This window comes from Calliphora vicina, chromosome 5 (genome assembly GCF_958450345.1).
Source record: "Calliphora vicina chromosome 5, idCalVici1.1, whole genome shotgun sequence".
Classification (NCBI taxonomy): domain Eukaryota; kingdom Metazoa; phylum Arthropoda; class Insecta; order Diptera; family Calliphoridae; genus Calliphora; species Calliphora vicina.
Window position 1 is genome coordinate 103,381,855 of NC_088784.1, and position 22,582 is coordinate 103,404,436.

General features: G+C 24.5%; 2 protein-coding genes across 2 annotated transcripts in view; one reads left to right on the plus strand and one right to left on the minus strand.

Annotated features, from left to right (window-relative positions):
- reb (rebuf) overlaps positions 1-5,731 on the minus strand; it is a 42,715-nt gene extending 36,984 nt beyond the window's left edge. Inside the window, exon 1 of the mRNA XM_065513761.1 lies at positions 5,620-5,731. The gene's annotated coding sequence lies outside the window, so the exon portion shown is untranslated. The remainder of the gene's footprint in view (positions 1-5,619) is intronic.
- LOC135962060 (uncharacterized) overlaps positions 1-22,582 on the plus strand; it is a 586,654-nt gene that overhangs the window by 239,796 nt on the left and 324,276 nt on the right. The gene's annotated exons all lie outside the window — the stretch shown is intronic.

The following is a 22,582-nucleotide window of genomic DNA, read 5'->3' on the forward strand; positions in this document are numbered from 1 at the left end:
TAATATATGGATTTAATAAAATAAATAATTACTAGATTGTCGACAACAAATTTGTAATTGTTTTTATTTAAGGAAGCAAATCGAAATATAGTTTCAAAATTGATTTACATTTAAGTTAATGACTTTAACCCCCATTAACATGAAGCCTGGTTATATGTTAACTAATAGTTATACTGACAGTTTTCATACAAAAACAATTTTAACCGACAGTATAACTATTAGTTGTTAATGGGGGAAAGTAGTTAAAAATAAATTAGGTTACAAAATTTATAAAATTTATCAGTTTTTCAGAATATAATATCTGTTATGGATCGATTATGGATGGCAACCGAACTTCAGTTGCATTGTCAGAGGGCAACAGAAAATTATCGCTTAAAGTTGCCATATGTAATACTATTTAGGCAACTGCCAACGCAACTTTAGTTCGGTTGCCATCCATAATAGACCCATGAATTGTTTTACAAGTTCGATTTTAGGATTTTAATTCGATTTCTGTTTTATAAGAAGTTTATATATTTTGCTAATCTAAAAAAATGTATTGTTTTTTTAGTAGCATGTTTAAATTCGTTGTTGTTTTACAAGAAATTTTCAGTTTTACTTTGCTATGCTTTGCCAAAATCCTCAATATTCCCATGAGTTTTATTTCAACATTTATCAGATATTTTAAACATGACTAAATATCTAAAATAAAAAAGAACACATCATTAAATTAATGATTAGACAAGTTTAAAGAAAGACATGGCAGAACTTGGTAATTTATTTTCTTATTTGTTTTTTCTCCAAAAAAAACCAGGCAAAGGCATTAAATTTTATTTTTTTTTATAACAAACTAAAACGGTAGCCAATTATTTTTTGTTGTCAGCTAAACTAAACTGACAAACGTGAAACATTAATTTGTAAAAGAAATTTCTTAGGTTTTTTTTTTTGTTGAATAAAACGCATAAATTTTAATTTAAATTAAAAAGCATTTAAAAACGCCCTCTTCTTTTTGGCAAAAATTTCTTAATTTTTGTAAAAAAAAAAATCTTCATTAAAGCATAAACTTTAAAGTTTATATTAGTTTAAAACTAATGGCTTCTTTTCATTACAATTTGCTTGAAATGTTTGTTTTCTTTTTTTATTATTTCTTTTTTTATTATTATTTTCTGTGTACAATTAATGTTTTGTTATTTAAATAAAAACAAAACTGAGTTTTGACCCAATTTCAAGTGAATGACACATTTTGATTACGATAAATAAATGAATACAAATCCGAACAAAAAACTAAATAAAGAAAAAACGCATATCATTTGCAAAATTTCTAAAAGAAATTAATGATTTTTAACTGGAAGAATGTTTGATGTTAAAGAATAAAACAGAATATGTATCAATAATTCTATTGTTAATAGAAAATTATAAAAAAATAAATTTGCTTTATTTTGTTAATGATTAAACTATTTGGGTTTATTTGTATTTAGATTAATGGTTTTGCTTTGAATTTTGTAATTCATTGAGAATTGATGGTGTTTTTTTTTTTAACTGTCCTTCCTCCTCTCTCTCCTCACTTATTTCAAGTTAAGTTATAATTAATCGAAATAACATTTGCAAAAGGTTCATGGTTGTTTATTTAAAAGGTAAGGGAGTGTTTGAAATTAGTTTGAAATAAAGAGCAATCATATTATTAAAATATTTATAAATATTTGTAGGGGAATTTAACCTTGTTTTCAGGTTTTTTTTCAAGAATATTTTTGATTGTTGAAAAATTTGAAATTTTTATTGAAATCTCCAAAAATATACAAACTTTGTTGGTTTATCAAAAAATTATATATTAAACAAATTTATTTGTTTTGCCTTTTTTTAATAGTTCATGTCAATAGCTACTAAATCAAGCAAATTAATTAACAACTTTTGAATTTAAATAACATTTTTTTAAGTAAAGAAAATGTTGCCTCTTTTATGTTTAAGAAAACATTAATATAAATGTTGGTGTATTCCTTAATTAACAACATTTTTGATTTAGCAGCAATTTCAATTTATATTAAAAGAGTGAGAGTTACGGTGTTTATCTTTCATTTTTATCCCCCGCATTTGTTGTATTATTTTCTAGGTCATTCTAAATCTGGAAAATAATTTGAAACCGCAATCGAAAGTTTGCGAATTTTAATTTCTAATTAAAAATTATTTATTTTCTACAGAAATAAATATCTTAATTTTTGATAAATATTAAAATAAACAAAACTTTAATTAGAATTTTAAATTTATGATAAAAAACAGGTTGAGAAAGCGACACTTTATTGCCAAAATTGAGTTATCAAATCTCTATGTTAATTATAATAAATGATAACATAGACTTCCTGAGGTACATTGTGAAAAATGTTTACATAAAAACTTAAATTGAACTGTGTAAAAAGAAGATCTCTTTCATAGTTATTCATTTCTTCCGTCTTCTTTGAATTGATAATTAGAATGAAGAGTTCTGATTACCATAGCAGTTCTTGCTAAAGTCAACCTTTGATCTCAATGCATGTCCCGTTAGCATAGTCCAAATTGGCTAAAAGTATAAGCTTAGATACCGTTTTATGCAGAGTGTTTCAATATTCTGAAATAGCTGTCTCACTAGCTGTCACCGTGTCAGTTCACAAAGTCAGAATATTGTACCACTTTGCATAACACTTTGCTGGGCTTTCAAATTTTAACCTATTTAGCACATTCATGTCTAAGGTTGAAACATACTGACGGACATAATATGCTCGATGTGGATTTTGTTTAGGAACCAGAAAAAAATATTCGCCAACATCTCTGTTATATGAAAAAAAATATTTTCATAACAAAAACATCACTTAATATATGTTCTTAATACAACCTCAAAGTTTGATCAGTCTTGGAGAATTCATTAAAAAATTATAGATTTCATAAAAATTCATAACATAAAAAAATTGTATTCAAATTGAAAAACGGAGTTTATTTTTAATTTTTGAATAGACCTTGTCACAAGCTTGTAAAAACTATAAAAATATTTAAAATCCGTTAATATATATTTCTTTAATACAGCTTCAAAATTTGGTCATTTGGGGAGATTTCCTTAAAAAATGTAAAATTTTAATTTTTACAAAAAAAAGTTTTCAAGTTTGAAAATTTTTATTTTTCATTATTTAATAGACCTGTCACAAGCTTGTAAAAACAATAAAAATATTTAAAATTATTTAATATATATATATTTTATACAGCCTCAAAGTTTGCTGATTTTGGAAGATTTAATTCGAAAAATTTAAAATTTTCATTACTTAAAAAAATTGTGTTAAAATACGTCATTAATTAATAGACCATTTCACAATTTTATTTACTACAAAAAAATGTGTTAAAATTTGAAAAACGCAGTTTTATATAAAATCATTTAATATGTATTTTTTTATACAGCATCAAAGTTTGGTAAATTTTATATATTTCTTTAAAAAATTTAAAATTTTCATTACTACAAAAAATGTTTTAGAATTCGAAAACAGTAGTTTATATTTCTTTATTTAATAGACCTTGCCACAAGCTCGTTAAAACTATAAAAATATCTAAAATCAGTTAATATATATTTCTTTAATACAGCTTCAAAATTTGGTCATTTGGGGAGAAAAATGTAAAATTTTCATTTTTACAAAAAAATGTTTTCAAGTATGAAAAACGCAGTTTATTTAATAGATCTTGTCACAAGCTTGTAATAACTATAAAAATATTTAAAATCAGTTAATATCTAATATTTTAATACAGCCCCAAAGTTTGTTCATTTTGGAAGATTTTAAGAAAAAAAAATTAATATTTGTATTAAAAATAATTATTTAATAAATTATTTATCTATAATCAAGACTGTTTTTGTTTATCTTGTCAATTCTTTATATTATTATTAATAATTTTAAAAAAAAATTATAAAAAATCAAAATTTCTTTAGTTAAAAAAATCAGTTAAAATTCAAAATTTCCTAATAATTGTCCATTATTTATTAGACGCTACTAAGAAATGATAAAACAAATAAAATTATTTTTAATTTCAATATGAAATTATTAAAAATTTTCGAAATACTGGCATTGAAAATTTTATTTAGATTGAACTATTCAGTTCACTCTAATATTTTTAATTTTTTTTATATTCAAAATGAATTTATTAATTTTCAAAATAGAATTTTAAATTTAAAAAATTTTTTAATATTCAAAATAATTTTTTTTTAATTTTCAATATAAATTTTTAAAATAAATTTTCAAAAATTTTTAAAATTTTTTATTTTTCAAAATAAATTTTTAAATTTTCAAATGTTCCACTGTACAAGCGAAATACTGGCATTTAAAATTTTAGTTAGATTGAACTATTCAGTTCACTCTAATATTTTTAATTTTTTTTTTTATTTTCAAAATAAATTTATTAATTTTCAAAATAGAATTTTAAATTTAAAAAATTTTTTAATATTCAAAATATTTTTTTTTGCAATTTTCAATATAAATTTTTAATTTTCAAAATAAATTTTAAAATTTTCCAAAATTTTTTAATATTCAAAATAAATTTTTAAATTTTCAAATGTTCCACTTTTTTAATATTCAAAATAAATTTTCAAATGTTCCACTTAATTTTTAAATTTTTTAATCAAACTATTTTTTTTAAATTTTCAATATAAATTTAAAAAATTTTTTAATATTCAAAATGAATTTTTAAATTATCAAATGTTCAACTTAATTTTTTAATAAATTTTTAAATTTTAAAAATATCTTTTTTTTTATTTTCAATATGAATTTTTTAATTTTCAAAACCAAATTTAAAAATTTTCAAAATAAGTTTTTAAATACATATTCTTTGACTTGTGACTTGTCAAAAATAGTCACTTCGCAAGTTAAAGGTTAAATTTTAAACTATTTTTTAACTATTTCAAAAACTTTATAAATTTATACATACATTTTAAAAATAAATTTTGAAATTTTTGTACAAAAATTTAAAAAATAAATTTTGAAATTTCAAAACTTTTTTTTAAATTGAAATTTTTTTTTAATTTAAAAATAAATTTTTTCCATAAATAAAATACAAAATTCTTATTTTTTTTTTAAAAAAAGTGTTTCCATTTCCAGCATTTTAAAAATTAATTTTGAATTTGTTTTATTTAAAAATAATTTTTTTCTAAACTTTAATTTCAATACAATACAAAATTCTTATTTTTCAACAAAAACATTTTTCCCATATGATGCAAACATAGTTTTTTATTTTTTTTAATTTAAACTTTAGAATTTTTTTAATTAATGGCTTTTGTAAACATTAATTTAACCAAGATACCTTTAAATAATTATACTTGTTCAAATCATTTACAATTCATGAACATATTTGTTGTTTTATTATTGCTATTGCTACTCAAAACAGTTATTAAAACACATAATTGCAATTAACAGACATCAAGCTAAGCTTGTCACTTAGAAATATGTTAACAAATACGAACAATAATAATAGAATAACAAAAATGAAACAAAAAACCTTTATTTGTAAGCAAGAAAAAAAACTCACTTTAAGTTAAAAGTCAAGGTTGTTTGACCATAATAATATGACCAATTATAAAATTAAAACGACATTCTTTTTAAAAAATTTATGTAGGTATATGAACAAAATCCAAAAACTTACCTTTTTTGTATATGAGGGTTTTGGTAATAAATCCTTTATAATAATTAGTTTTCTTGACAATTGTGTCTAAAGTGTTAATTATTTAGTATTTTTTTTAAAAAAATCACTACTTTTTTAAAGTTAAATTAAGAAAAAATTTGATTTTTTTTTTGAATTTAGGAATTTTTTTTAATGTTAATTTATTTTTAGTTATAAACAAACACACACAATCAATTATTGTTAATATTTGGCTGGTGGTAATTTTATTGTGGGTTTGTTTTTAAAGTTATGGGGTTTTTAAATTTTTGCTATTTAATCATCACTTTGGTAATAACACTTTTCTTTTGTTTTTCATTATTTTTGTTGCTTAATGGTTTTCAAAATTATTATTTTGTTTTCGTTTTATTGCAAAAAGCTTTTTTTTGTGTTTTGGATTTTTATAAATTTAACTTGTTAATTTTTTTTTTTTCAAAATTTGTATAACCGTTTCTTTCTTAATAATTTGTGTATATGTAGATATAAAATATGTCTGGTTGTTGTGGCAGTGAGTGGCGTGCTTGGCTAACCGCTCGCCTTAAGGTGCTAAAGTAAACTAAACATGTAACGGTGTTGATCACCACAAGTTACCACCATTCAAAAATTCACTCACATGCACCAACACAAACAATAATAATAATAACAACAATGACAACAACACACAGCCACTACAAAAACAAAAATAACAACTTTTGCACTTTACTAAGAATAAACGAATTACGGAACAACCGTAGAAACGAAGTCTATGAAAAATACCGAACTTAAAGCTTAAAGCAAACGACCATGGCTTTTTTCTTCTTCTTTATTTTTGGATGTTTATGCCAAAGCATAAACACACACATACATACAACTAATTAAATAATAACAACAACAATAATACTTAAATACGAGTATGTACTCTCTATAGTGGTTAAATTAATGAGAAATTTAAAGAGAGTCGTTGAAAAAAAGCGCCAATTTGTTTAAAAACGGATTTATTTAATGATATTTAAACAAATATTGAAAATTAAACAATTTGATTTAAAAAATTGCTCTATTTTAAAAGGATTTCCATTGCAGTTTAAATCTATTCATAAAGAGGCGAATAAAAAGATAAAGATTGATAAACCTTGTAGATATTAGTGGAGAAACATGAACATTTTATAAGAATTATTTAATTATTGCAGATTACTTTAAATATTTTTATTAACGTTAAATTTCAAACTTGTGTATATATTTTGTACTCTATTAAAGTTAAATATTTCAGAAAATTTCAAAATAAAATGAATTGAAAACGCGAATTTTTAAAATATTTGTACAATATAAATTTATTCAAAGCATAGGCCATTGTTAGCTATGACCTTTTCCCATCTTTCTGGCAACAAATGTATTCTGAGCCGAAAGAACTGCTCATCTTTTACGAATCAAGGTAATGTCGGATACTCTGTTCCAAAGTGAAGCGTATCCCAGAGAGAGTTCTGCATCGATCGAAACAAATAGTAGTCGGACGGGGCTCGGTCTGGACTATAAAGCGGTTGAGGCAAAACATCACAACCACTTCATTCTAAATACTTTTTAACAGGTATTGCAACATGTGGCTGAGCAATATTACGGTTTCATATCTGGCCGCATATTCTGGAAGTTTTTCGCCTAAAGCTCTCTTCAAACGAATGAGTTGCGTTCGGTACAGATTCCCAGTGATGGTCTGGCCAGATTTCAGCAGCCATTATAGATGGGACCCTTTTTGTCCCACCAAATACGATTCGGCTGGTTGGCCGGGCTTCACATATGATCTCTTACGCATCGGGTTATCGTAATGTATCACTTTTTCATCGCAAGTAATGATTCGGTGCAAAAATGATTTTCTTTTATAAGGTTCAAGCAGCATTTCAGACATGCAAAATCGTCTTTCAAGATCTCTCAGCTTCAGTTTCTCAGCATTTGGATGAATCCTGAAATGTCGCGTTCTTGTATGTAAATCACCATTTGTTATTAGTATTCCGCGATCGTTCTAATCAGTTGTCTGTAAATGTTAACTCCAATCTAAATACAAAGATTGATTAACGGTAAATTTTTAATTTTATTTCGTTGATATTCATTCCATTGTCGCGTTCTTGTAACTAAATCATCGTTTGTTATCAGTATTCCACGATCGTTTTAATTAAGTGGATGACAGTTTTAATTCAAATCAGCATTTAAAGGTTTTAACAAAAAAGTAACTACGTTCGCTATAGAAAGTAGATGATTTTTCAACGACAAATGTTCACTAAAGTATAAAGAATATTGCCATAAAGCTACTGAGAAGACTCTATGAAGAGCTAACGAATTTGGCTAAAACTAATAGCAAGCTGCTGAAAATAAATATAAATCCTTGCGGAACCAATAAATAATAAACAGGAAAATATGTCGCGTACTAAATCATACTAACGGTTGGCTTTGTTAATGATAAAACCTATGTCCTACCAATTAATAATAAATACGAAGCATTTGTTGAAATTACTTGAACTCATCCATATTAAAAACGTAACTAAAAAATATTTCGCGTGCTAAATCCTATTAAAGGTTGTAAAAAATGAATGCAAATATTTCAATATGACAATATGATGATATTTCAACAGAAAGCCAGATTTTTATGATTTATTTTGGCATTTTTCTACATGCAGTCGAAAACGAGTTCCATTTTTGTCGCGTTCTGGAACCCATGTTTATTGCTAATATATGGGAAACAGCAAAACGACTAAACTTACCTTTTGTAATAAACACAATACTTCGTACCAATTAATAATAAATACGAAGCATTTGTTGTAATTACTTGAATTCATCTTTATAAAAAACGTGACTAAAAATATGTCGCGTTCTTAATCTTATTAAAGATTGTAAAAACACGAATGTAAATATTTCAACATGACAACTATCAACAGAAAGCCAGATGCTTTATTTTTTCATTTTTCTACATGCATTCGAAAACGTGTTCTATCTTTGTCGCGTTCTTGATCCCATGTTTATTGCTAATATATTGGAAATAACAAAACTTACCTTTTGTAATAAACACAGTACTTCAAAAATGCTGTAAAAAAATTAAACAAAAAGCTCTCTTTTAGATTTGTTTCAATGGCGTACAAATGTCGCGTTCTTGACCATGTTTCTAAATACTAGATTATTGTAATCTTTATTTAAAATTTATACTAAAAATTAACTTTATAAACAATAACAGTTGTTTTTGTAGCCTAGAACTAATTAGAAACAGCTAAATTGACCACATTTTTAAAAAAATTTTGAATTTTAATTTTTTTGTGCATTTGCCTTAAGACCCCTGATTAAATTTCAAACCAAACTTGAATTAAACTTTTATTTAAATTGCATTAAGAGAGAGAGAGAGACCAAAGCTTTTTTTCTACTCATTTGATCGCATTTGCATTTGTTTACTGTGAGTGTGTGTTAATGCTCACGTGCTCAGCCCAGAACTTTTAGTTGTTGGCCAAAAATTGTTTGGCTTAATTCGTTTAAACAGACGTTTGTCTTGTCTCGTCTTGTCATCTGTTCAGGTTTTCTGTAGACATCTGTATGAGGTCTATTATTATTGTTTAAGTTGTTGTTTTATTTAAATTTAATATTTAATATTCTTTTTTAATCTTGTCCAAAATTCATACATATTTTAACCATTTTATATGATGACGCATTTGCTGTATGTTTTTTATTTGATTGTATCTTCTTGTTTTATTTTTAATTCTCTCCTAAATTTGTGATCTTACATCATTTTAGCCAATTTTCAGCTTTTTTTAGTGTATTCTATCTAATTGTGGCATTTATGTATGTGACTTTTTGCTGTTTAGTTTGTTTTGTTGCTTTTTATTTATTTAATTTGAAGTTCTTTGTTTCTTCATTATAAAGATTTTTTAGAGAGTTGTTGGATTTCGTTGCGGATTTTTTTTTGTTATGATTTTGTGGGTTTTCCAGTTTATTTCGTTCATGGGATTTTAATTAATAAAAAAAGTCCAATTCATGCTTTAAATGGATGATTTAGTTAAAAAGTATTTGGCCTTTATATAGTTTTTTCGTTTTTAAATTTAGTAGGGGGTGTGAACTTTGTTTTATGCAAAAATATGTTGCGAAAAGGAATTAAATAAAGTGTAAAGTAGAAAATATGACGCAAACTGTTTTAAACTGTTTAAATATTATAATTTAAAAAAACTAAAACACTGACTACCGTTTATTGACTTAAATCATAGTATTTTTAAAACATCATCCCACTAAAAATGTGAATACTGTAGGAAATTTAAGAATTTTTGTTTAAAGGAAAATTAACAAACACAATTCTTCTTAATTCACATTTTTTAATCATTATTTATTTCATTTCTTTGTTCAAATAAAAATTCCCACATAAATCAAATTTTTAAGTAAAATTCTTATTAATGTTTCATGAAAAACATAAAAATTAACACTATTTTAAGGTTCTTAATAAACAATTACTAAATTAACAAAATCTTTAATTAACAACAACTAAAGCTGAGTCGAATCTTTTAATTACTTCGCATAATTACTCGAATATACATTTTGGAAAACCCAACTAGAAAAACTATTGGTATATGACTTACAAATGCAGGGTTTCTGCACTAAAAAGTAGCATTTCTACTACTATTTTGAAAATGGAAAAATATAATATTTATGGAATTATATTTGTGTGCTTAATATATTCCATTAAATAAGTAACAAAATTTATCACTTTTTGTTAAAAAATAGTAGTAAATAGTTTTTGGTAAATTTCCAAAAAATATATATGGTTTTAAAGCTTGTGCTATGAATAATCATATCCTAGGCAAAAAACTACAAATTTAATACTCTTTGAAAACGTAGTATTTCTACTACTATTTTTAAAATTTTTAGTCAACTATAATTTCTTATTTTTATTTTAATGTTTTATAAATTTCATTATATAAACAAAATATTTTAGTACTTTTTGTTAAAAAAATAGTAGTAAATATAATAGTTTTTGGTAAATGTCAAAGAAAATTTATGTGGTTTTAAAGCTTCTTGTATGAACAATCATATTCTAGGCAAAAATTTACAAATTTAATACTTTTTTAAAAACGTAGGATTTCTACTACTATTTTTAAAAATTTAAATCAAATAATTTCTAAATTACATTTTAATGTTTTACATATTTTTTTATATAAGCAACATATTTTAGTACTTTTTGTTAAAAAAATAGTAGTAAATATAATAGTTTTTGGTAAATGTCCAAGAAAATTTGTGTGGTTTTAAAGCTTATTGTATGAACAATCATATTCTAGACAAAAAATTACAAATTTATTACTTTTTTGAAAACGTAGTATTTCTACTACTATTTTTCAAATTTCAAATCAACTTTAATTTCTAAATTATATTTTAATGTTCATTATATAAATAAAATATTTTAGTACTTTTTGTTAGAAAAATAGTAGTAAATATAATAGTTTTTGGTAAATGTCCAATAAAATTTATGTGGTTTTAAAGCTTCTTGTATGAACAATCATATTCTAGGCAACAAATTACAAATTTAATACTTTTTTGAAAACGTAGGATTTCTATAACTATTTTAAACATTTTAAATGAACTATGTTTTCTGAATTATATTTTAATGTTTTATATATTTCATTATATAAGCAACATATTTTAGTACTTTTTGTTAAAAAATAGTAGTAAATATAATAGTTTTTGGTAAATGACCAAAAAAATTTATGTGATTTTAAAGCTTCTTGTATGAACAATCATATTATGGGCAAAAAACTTACAAATTTAATACTTTTTTAAAAACGTAGTATTTCTACTACTATTTTTAAAATTTTAAATCAACTATGTTTTCTGAATTATATTTTAATGTTTTATATTTTACATTATATAAGCAACATATTTTTAGTACTTTTTGTTAGAAAAATAGTGGTAAATATAATAGTTTTTGGTAAATGTCCAAGAAAATTTATATGGTTTTAAAGCTTCTTGTATGAACAATCATATTCTAGGCAAAAATTTACAAATTTAATACTTTTTTAAAAACGTAGGATTTCAACTACTATTTTTAAAATTTCAAATCAACTATGTTTTCTAAATTATATTTTAATGTTTTATATATTTCATTATATAAGCAACATATTTTAGTACTTTTTGTTAGAAAAATAGTAGTAAATATAATAGTTTTTAGTAAATGTCCAAGAAAATTTATGTGGTTTTAAAGCTTGTGTATGAACAATCATATTCTAAGCAAAAAACTACAAATTTAATACTTTTTAGAAAACGTAGTATTTCTACTACTATTTTTAAAATTTTCAGTCTACTATAATTTCTTATTTATATTTTAATGTTTTATAAATTTCATTATATAAACAAAATATTTTAGTACTTTTTGTTAAAAAAATAGTAGTAAATATAATAGTTTTTGGTAAATGTCAAAGAAAATTTATGTGGCTTTAAAGCTTCTTGTATGAACAATCATATTCTATGCAAAAATTTACAAATTTAATACTTTTTTGAAAACGTAGTATTTCTACTACTATTTTTAAAATTTTCAGTCAACTATAATTTCTAATTTATATATTAATATTCTATAAATTTCATTATATAAAAAAAATATTTTAGTACTTTTTGTTAAAAAAATAGTAGTAAATATAATAATTTTTGGTAAATGTCCAAGAAAATTTGTGGTTTTAAAGCTTATTGTATGAACAATCATATTCTAGGGAAAAATTACAAATTTAATACTTTTTTAAAAACGTAGTATTTCTACTACTATTTTTAAAATTTTCAGTCAACTATAATTTCTAATTTATATTTTAATGTTTTATAAATTTCATTACTTTCTGTTAAACTTCTTTTAAATATAATAGTTTTTGGTGAATGTCCATGAAAATTTATATAATTTTAAAACATGTGGTATGAATAATCATATTCTAGGCAAAAAATTAAAAATTTAATACTTTTTTGAAAACGTAGTATTTCTACTACTATTTTTAAAATTTTAAATCAAAGATAATTTCAGAATTACATTTTAATGTTTTATATATTTCTTTATATAAGCAACATATTTTAGTACTTTTTGTTAAAAAATAGTAGTAAATATAATTGTTTTTGGTAAATGTCCCAGAAAATTTATGTGGTTTTAAAGCTTCTTGTATGCACAATCATATTCTAGGCAAAAAATTAAAGATTTAATACTTTTTTGAAAACGTAGTATTTCCACTACTATTTTAAAAAATTTAAATCAACTATTTTTTCTGAATTATATTTTAATGTTTTATATTTTTCATTATATAAGCAACATAATTTAGTACTTTTTGTTAAAAAGTAGTAGTAAATGTAATACTTTTAGAAAATATGATGAGGTTTAAAGACTTTTTATTAATATTTTTAAGAAAAAATAACAAATTCAATACATTTTAAAAAAGTAGTATTTTACTACTATTTTTAAAATTAAAAAATATTTAGGGTTTTAGAATATCATTTTGGATTTCATGTGGACTTTATTATAACCAAGGTGTAGAGTACAATATTAAGCATTTGTTTTTAAGGAATAAAAAAGAAGTGTGAGAATTATTCCAAGTTTCATTTGAAACGAAAACAAAAAAGAACAGACTTCTAGCTGATTTCATTTTGATAATTATAAATTTCATGTGCGTAAAATTTGTTCAAATAAATATACAAGAACTAAAACAAAAAGAAAACAAAAACATAAAGAACAACAAACATTTATGAGCAGTTTCAAATGCGGATCTCATTAGAATCAAATGGTTTGTTATGTGTTGAATTCACATAAGTTTTATGTCTGTCTGTCTGTCTGTGGCTGAGATGTATGTCTATACAAGTTTCATTATTTTCCCACAATTATTGCCAAAACTTTTTTTGTGTCTGTGACTGAATGTTGTTACGGTTTGTAAATGATAAATATTTAAATACAGAGATAAAATGGAAACAAAAAAAATAATAATTTCAAAAACTACTTGTAAATTGAGCATGTAAAACAAGTAGGAAATAAATATAAAAAAACTAAGCAAACAGCCATAAATTATATAAATATAATGAAAAAGGTCTTAACAGAGATTTAAAGATGTTACGCTTAAAAATGCCGAGCTTTAACATTAAACATTTAAAAAGTCATAAAAAAATGAAGAATATTTCAAAGTTAAAGCATAATTGAAAGCAGATGATCGTAAAATAATGGTAAATTGTTGTGAGTCATTTAATTAATTGTTTTGCATGTTTGATGTTTTGTATTGAGCGGTGTAGGTGCTGTTAGGAAAGTGGGTTTGAATCTTCATGTTTTGCTGAGAAGAATTTAAGTTAATTTCCGTTATGGCTATTTAGTTTCGCTATTGATATTTCTACATATTCATATGTTTGTATACTCCTATTTAGGTGTTCTAAAAATAGTTTTACTTGCAATTACTTTTAAGTAAAGCGCCGCCCCCCACTGGGCCTGTTCGATTTAATGGATTAAAAATTTTCAATAAGTAAGCAGTTATTATTATACATTTCTCAAAGCAAAAACAAAACTATAATTGTGAGCGAGGAAATGTAATTTTCCTTTAAATTCATTAGTTTGGCTTTCTTCTTAATCTTCTTTAAATAATTCTACAATTTCTAAGATTTTCTACTTTAACCCTACTCTTTCAAGCCAAATCCAAATTTTACCTCAGGAACTAGTCTATTCAACTCAACCCAAACTAGTTAAGTTCACGAATCTGTTCTTTTCTCTGACAAATCAAATTTTGATACCAAAGAAGGATTCCTGTGTTAACCTGTTGTGCCTGAATTCAATGCTGTGTGTGTAAAACACGCTCATCTTACAAATACAACAAAGAACTTAATAGGATTCATCTGGAATATATAATATTGTACTAAGTACTTTGTTATTGAAAATCAGAAAAATCATTACATTAGTGACAAAGTTATGAACCAAACTATAAGTCAACTTGGGAAACAGAATGTGAGATGTAATACAGTCCTTGACAATATCCGATCTTGTCTATTACAATGATAAGGACATGAGCAAAGTACGAGAGTTCTCGGAAGCACTCACTACCACAAAGGAAGATAGCGTAAACCTCCGCCTGAAAGATTGAATATCCAAATTAGTTATTTGTATAAAAATTAGTACTTTTTGTTAAAAAATAGTAGTAAATATAATAGTTTTTGGTAAATGTCCCAGAAAATTTACGTGGTTTTAAAGCTTTTTGTATGAACAATCATATTCTAGGCAAGAAATTACAAATTTAATACTTTTTTGAAAACGTAGTATTTCTACTACTATTTTTCAAATTTTAAATCAACTATAATTTCTAAATTATAATTTAATGTTTTATAAATTTCATTATATAAGCAACATTTTTTAGTAGTTTTTATTAAGAAATAGTAGTAAATATAACAGTGCTTGGTAAATGTTCAAGAAAATTTATGTGGTTTTAAAACTTCTTATATGAACAATCATAGTCTAGGCAAAAAATTAAAAATTTAATACTTTTTTGAAAACGTAGTATTTTTATTACTATTTTAAAAAATTTAAATCAACTATGTTTTCTGAATTATATTTTAATGTTTTATATTTTTCATTATATAAGCAACATATTTTAGTACTTTTTGTTAAAAAATAGTAGTAAATATAATAGTTTTTGGTAAATGACCAAAAAAATGTATGTGGTTTTAAAGCTTATTGTATGAACAGTTATATTCTAGGCAAGAAATTACAAATTTAATACTTTTTTGAAAACGTAGTATTTCTACTACTATTTTTCAAATTTTAAATCAACTATAATTTCTATTTTATAATTTAATGTTTTATAAATTTCTTTATATAAATAAAATAAGTTGTTACTTTTTGTTAAAAAATAGTAGTAAATATAATAGTTTTTGGTAAATGTCCTATAAAATTTATGGGGTTTTAAAGCTTCTTGTATGAACAATTTTATTCTAGGCAAGAAATTACAAATTTAATACTTTTTGGAAAACGTAGTATTTCTACTTTATAATTTAATGTTTTATAAATTTCTTTATATAAACAAAATAAGTTGTTACTTTTTGTTAAAAAATAGTAGTAAATATAATAGTTTTTGGTAAATGTCCTAGAAAATTTATGGGGTTTTAAAGCTTCTTGTATGAACAATTTTATTCTAGGCAAGAAATTACAAATTTAATACTTTTTGGAAAACGTAGTATTTCTACTACTATTTTAAAAAATTTAAATCAACTATGTTTTCTGAATTATATTTTAATGTTTTATATTTTTCATTATATAAGCAACATATTTTAGTACTTTTTGTTAAAAAAATAGTAGTAAATATAATTGTTTTTGGTAAATGTCCAAGAAAATTTATGTGGTTTTTAAGCTTTTTCTATGAACTATTAAATTCTAGGCAAAAAATTACAAATTTAATACTTTTTTGAAAACGTAGTATTTTACTACTATTTATAAAATTCTAAAGCAACTATGTTTTCTGAATTATATTTGAATGTTTTGTATATTTCATTATATAAGCAACATATTTTTGTACTTTTTGTTAAAAAAATAGTAGTAAATATAATAGTTTTTGGTAAATGTTCAAGAAAATGTATGTGGTTTTAAAGCTTCTTGTATGAACAATCATATTCTAGGCAAGAAATTACAAATTTAATACTTTTTTGAAAACGTAGTATTTCTACTACTATTTTTCAAATTTTAAATCAACTATAATTTCTAAATTATAATTTAATGTTTTATAAATTTCATTATATAAACAAAATATTTTAGTACTTTTTGTTAAAAAATAGTAGTAAATATAATAGTTTTTAGTAAATGTCCAAGAAAATGTATATGGTTTTAAAGCTTTTTGTATGAACTATTAAATTCCAGGCAAAATATTAAAGATTTAATACTTTTTTGAAAACGTAGTATTTCTACTACTATTTTAAAAAATAGTTTAAAAAATAAATCAACTATGTTTTCTGAATTATATTTTAATGTTCTAAATATTTCCTTATATAAGCAACATATTTTAGTACTTTTTGTGAAAAAAAATAGTAGTAAATTTAATACATTTAGAAAATATGATGAAGTCTTAAAGATTTTTTAAGATTTAAGATTCCCGCATATGTTGGCACAAAATTCGACATTTTCAAATCAAAAAAACTAAGGGAGATACGTATTGTTCAAAACAAAAACCGCATTCAAAAGATATACCATCTATTGTAAATCCCGCATTTTTAACGCTGTAAAAATATATAAAATTTTTAGTTAATTATGAATTTTAAGCCTAAAACCTGATCTATTACAGATGTCTTCCTAACAGTAGAACATTATGTATTAAAACCTTTAGCCATTGTATTTAGACAAAAAATTAGATCTATAATTAAAATTTTCACACCTTTTATTCAAAAATTACAACAGTCAGTTGAAAATAAATACAAAACTTAAATTAAACACATCAAAAATACCCATAATTAATGTTCACAAATCACGTTTATTACAGAAGCTCTGAAAGTATCAGCTAAAGCAACAAAAAATTATTCAAACTAATCAAAAATCCAAAAACGATGGTAATAAAATACGATTATTACGCATAAATTGGACAGCATGTATTGTGCTAACCAATCAATAATCCAACAGCAACAGCAACAAAACCAGCAGCAACAGCAGTGGTAACTGCAAACGTAAGCGGAAACTCTTAAAGGTCATTCGAACAAAGGTTCGTGTGATTTTGTTTTTGGCTGCTTTAATAAGATCTCAACTGAAAATTATACAACATATGAAGAGAGGGAGTTCAATGCATTTACTACTAACTACGTTTTACATGAATTTGCGGTCGTCAACAGCTACGTCGCGACGTAGTCGCTATTATATGCAGGTAATTTAAATCTAGCTTTAAAACAAAATACCCTATACTTAGTGTTTTAGGAATAAACTCGGACAAGACTTTTCATGACATTCTCATGATAATTTCTAATGAAATCATAAAAGAGTAACGAACATCCATCCTATGACAATCCTGTATTAAATTCAAATGATTAAACTAAGTACTAAGTTCTGAAACCATGTTTGTTCAGAAATGTGTGTCTTAACTGAGAAGGTGAAAACCCATTTTGTCCTTTTCACGGTCCAGACAGCTGCGACAGTAGCTGTTGAAAGAAAGTCAAAGTCTGCTTGCGTGCTTACCGATCCAACGTCTCACAGTGGCGCCCGTAGAACAAGTGTGGTTGCTAAAAACCAAAATTTCATGTGTTCCTAAAAAATATTGAATAAACCTCTTTTACAGTAAATTGTCGATTTCAAAAATGCTACTCTTATTACAATCAGATTTTTGGTTCAGAAGATGTAGCCCTTCAAAGTTGACTGATTTTCAGTTTTCAAAAAACACAATTTTTAGATAATTTGGTCCGGTTTCAGATACAATATATCGAAAACTATGTAACTGATCGTCATTATTTTTGATTCTTTTGATAGATATATTTATTAAGAAAAGAATAAACGAAAATTGTACTGTTTGCTTTGTATTTGTCCAGGTAAATCGATATTTACCAACTATGCATTTTTTCAATATTTCTCAACTGTGAAGGAAAATAAAAAAACTATCAATTTATATACTTGCCATATTTTCAAAATAAGTTCTTTGATTACTCCTTTACCTAATGCAAAAATTCAAAATTGCCCTTCCTGCCCCATTTTTAGCTAGAGGTAAAATTTTGAAAAAAGACATGGTTTCAAAAATGACATATGACCGTGGAAAACCAAAAAAAAATTTTTTTTATAAAAATTTATTTTTTAATCTTTTGATAAAAGCCTTTAAAAAGAAACATAAAAAATTTAAAAAAAATATTTTATTTTACTTCCCATAAAATTGATTTTTCCACAAATTTCAACTTTGCTAACCCATAAGTAGGCACCTGAAAGGCGTAGAACCATTTTCAAACACTCATTTCATAGGCTGATCAATTATCTATCATATGCCTTTTAAATTTTTTGATTATCTCATTTGGTTCAAAAGTTATGATTTTTGCAACGAAAAAACTCAAATGGCGCCACTGTGCGTCGTTTAGAAACTAATTTCACATTTTTCATTTGCGACCCCACAAAGTATATATATCCTGGATCGTTATAGATAGCGGAGTCGATATAGCCATGTCCATCTGTATGTTGAAATCAACTTTTCGTAGTCCCCAAATAACTTACAAACATGATTGATACATCAATATATCGGGAATTCTTCCGACTCGGTTGCTATTTAAAATCGAGAAAATCGGCCCACAAATGGCTGAGATATAAGGAAAAAACCGGCACAACCTCGATTTTCGGTCTATTTGTGATCTATATCTGGATTACTAAGTTATTAATAAAGACAATATGGAATCTAATGATAGATATTTCAAAGTCCATTGCAACTATGTATATAAAGATAGTTGGACCTACAATGGGTCAAAATCGGGAAAAATATTTTTTAACTCGAATTTTTTTTTCATCAAAAAAATTTTTTTTTTAAAAATAAGAAAAATAAAGAACAAAAAATTATTTTTTAAATTTATTTTTATGCCCTTCACCATGAGTGGCAAGGGCGATCCCACAAAGTATATATATTCTGAATCGTTATAGATAGCGGAGTCGATATAGCCATGTCCGTCTGTCCATCTGTGTGTTGAAATCAACTTTCTGAAGTCCCCAAATAACTTACATACACAAATGATACATCAATATCTCCGATCAATATCTTCTTCAGGCTCGGTTGCTATTTAAAATCGAGAAAATCGGTCCACAAATGGCTGAGATATAAGGAAAAAACCAGGACAACCTCGATTTTTTTACCTATTTTTGACCCATATCTGGATTACTAAATCATTAATATAGACAATATGGATATCTAATGATAGATATTTCAAAGACCTGTGCAACGACGTATATAAGACCATGGGTCAAAAACGGAAAAAATATTTTTTAACCCGATTTTTTTTTTCACTAAATATTAAAAAAAAAAATTTAAAAACTAAAAAAAAAATTTTTTTAAATTAAAAAAAAAATTATTAAATTTAAAAAAAATTTTGTTTACCTAAAAATATTTAAAATTTTTATTTTAAAGTATATTTTGGTGAAGGGTATATAAAATTCGGCACAGCCGAATATATCTCTTTCACTTGTTTATTTTAACAAGGCATTGTTAAGTCCTAGAAATCTTGGTAAATAGTTAATTAATTACCCGTAGAAACAATCTGAAATGAAATATGTATTATAAAATAAGAATTAATATTAACAAATTTCAGACCAAAATCAAAATTTCCCCGAAATCCCCCAATTTCAAATCGGTCCGCACGCTAAACCATAATAGGTACCATCTTTAAAACTGACATTTATAATCTTCTATGAGAATTTTTTTTATCCTTCTCCAACCAAACGGAACTCACTTAGTTGAGTGGGAGCCACCATTCGGGAGAATGTCATCAGAGCCATGTGACAAATCTAATAATGCATTATTTTTAAAGGGAAGTTATTCTCAAGTCGGTTTTAGCTAACCAAATTGTTCAGTTATAATTTACAAAACATAATGAAATAAATTTATATTTATAAATAAAAAACAAACCACACATCAATATTTATGAATGTATGTACAATTTTGTGGTCATTAAATGGTTATAAACAAAATGACATACCAACAAACAAATACAAAGTAAATAAATTGTATAAAATGTTTCATTGACAAGGTTCTTGTAGTTAGTTTATATTTAAAAAAAAAAACAACAAAAATATAAGTGAATTAAAAAAAACTAAAACGTTCATTGACTTTTTTGGATTCTCTCTAAAAACAACAACTAAATTATTTTTAAATTTTTGATTATAAAAAAAAAACTTTAAATTGTTTCTTCTTAATTTAAAATAAACTTTATTTAATTTAGTATGAATGGTTTTTCTTTCTGATTTTATGTCAAGTCATAGTGTATTTAGTTTGAATTTATTCTGAATCATGACAAAGCCGGTCTTAAGGGTCACTCTATGTTGATGTGTGGAATTTCAAAAGTTGACAAAAGAATTCTTTAACAATTTTGTTTTTCAAACTTTTATATAAAGAAATACAGAAATAACTAAACGTAGTAATAATATAATTAGGCGTATATTGAATACAATTAGTTCAATTAAATTTATGTATGTTAAAAATTGTTGTTATTATTTTTGTTTAATTTTGAAAATATTTTTAGCCACCACTTCCGTAAATTATTACTCAAACAAAAATGTATACAAAATAGAGTTAAATAGAGTAAATGACCAGAATATATTTCAAAGACCCTTAACAAAGTCTTTTGTTTGGTTAAAGGACAAAAGTAAAAGTTAAAATATTTGATCAGATATTTTTATTTTAAATAACCTTGGGTAATTTGTTGTGATTTTGAAATCGTATTACATCATCATTATTAATTCATAACAATTGAAATATTTGGCAAATCACACATTTTTTCCAGTTCATATGTAAAATCAAGTGCTTATTTTGCTGATCTTTGGCAGTACTTTTAACAACTTTCAAAAGAGTTTATATCAATGTGAAATAATTTTTATGCTCTTGAAAAATATTTCAATCAAAAAATTATGTAAAATATTACAAATAATCAGCTTTATTTAGGAACTCGATGCCCATTAACACATTCAGTGCTTCGTCTAGTTACATGCCTAACTCCAATAGCTTGCAAAATCATACTCAAACAGCAGTTTAAAAACGTTTGCGATCAGCAGAATTCATTCAAAAAACAGGGAAATTGGGTACCATACGAATTGTAGCCGATAGACCATGAAAGACGATTTTGCATGTCCGAAATGCTGCTTGAACGCTATAAAAGAAACTAATTTTTGCACCGATTAATTATTTGCGATGGAAATAATTAATCGGTAAGAAGCGTAAGAGACCGTATGTGAAGCCCAAACGAATCAACACCAAAGCCAAAGGTATTTGGAGGGAGCAAAAGCTGCTGAAATCTGACCAGCCGATCACAGGGAATCTGTACCGAACTTCATATAGGTATTTCAAAACTTACAACAGAAAACTAAGTGTTTTCTTTGGAATGTTATTTCAGACAGTTTTGTTAAGAAATGTTCATGTCCAGACAAAATTTATGGAGAAAATTTCATGTCAGACTGTCTGACATAAATATTTTTAGAGAACATTTCATGTTAGAGATAATTTTATGTCTGACATACAAATGTTTACAAACAATTTTATGTTAAACTCTCTGATATACAAATTTTTGTCAGACTGTCTGCCATTAATATTTTTACAGAAAATTTTAGGTCTGACATAAACATTTTTACAGACAATTTTATGTCAGACTGAAATTTTTTTTAGAAAATTTTATGTTGACTGTCTGATATACAAATATTTACAGCAAAGTGTATGTAATGCTGGCGGACATACAAATTTTAAAAGAAAATTTTTGTGAGATTGCCTGACATACAAAGTATTAGATAAAATTTTATGTCAGACAGCTTGAGACAGTCTGACATACCAATTTTTAGAGAAAATTTCATGTTAAAGATAATTTCATGTCTGACATAAAAATGTTTACAAAGAATTTTATGTTAGACAGACTGTCTGATATACAAATTTTTACAGACAATTTTATGTCAGACTGTCTGCCATTAATATTTTTACAGACAATTTTATGTCAGACTGAAATTTTTTTAGAAAATTGTATGTAATACTGACGGACATAAAAATTTTAAAAGAAATTTTATGCCACACTATCTGACATAAATATTTTTTTAAGAAAATTTCGTGTCTGACATAAAAATTTTTAGAGAAAATTTCATGTCAGACTCTTTGACATACAAATTTTGAATATGTGCTCAGACATGAAACCGTAATATTCCACGATGACAACACTCGGCCACATGTTGCAATACCTGTTAAAACGTTTGTCTCCTTTCATTTTCATTTTCATTTTACATTGACATTATATTATAGTATGTTCTTACAATTACAACTGTAAATGTCAGTAAAAT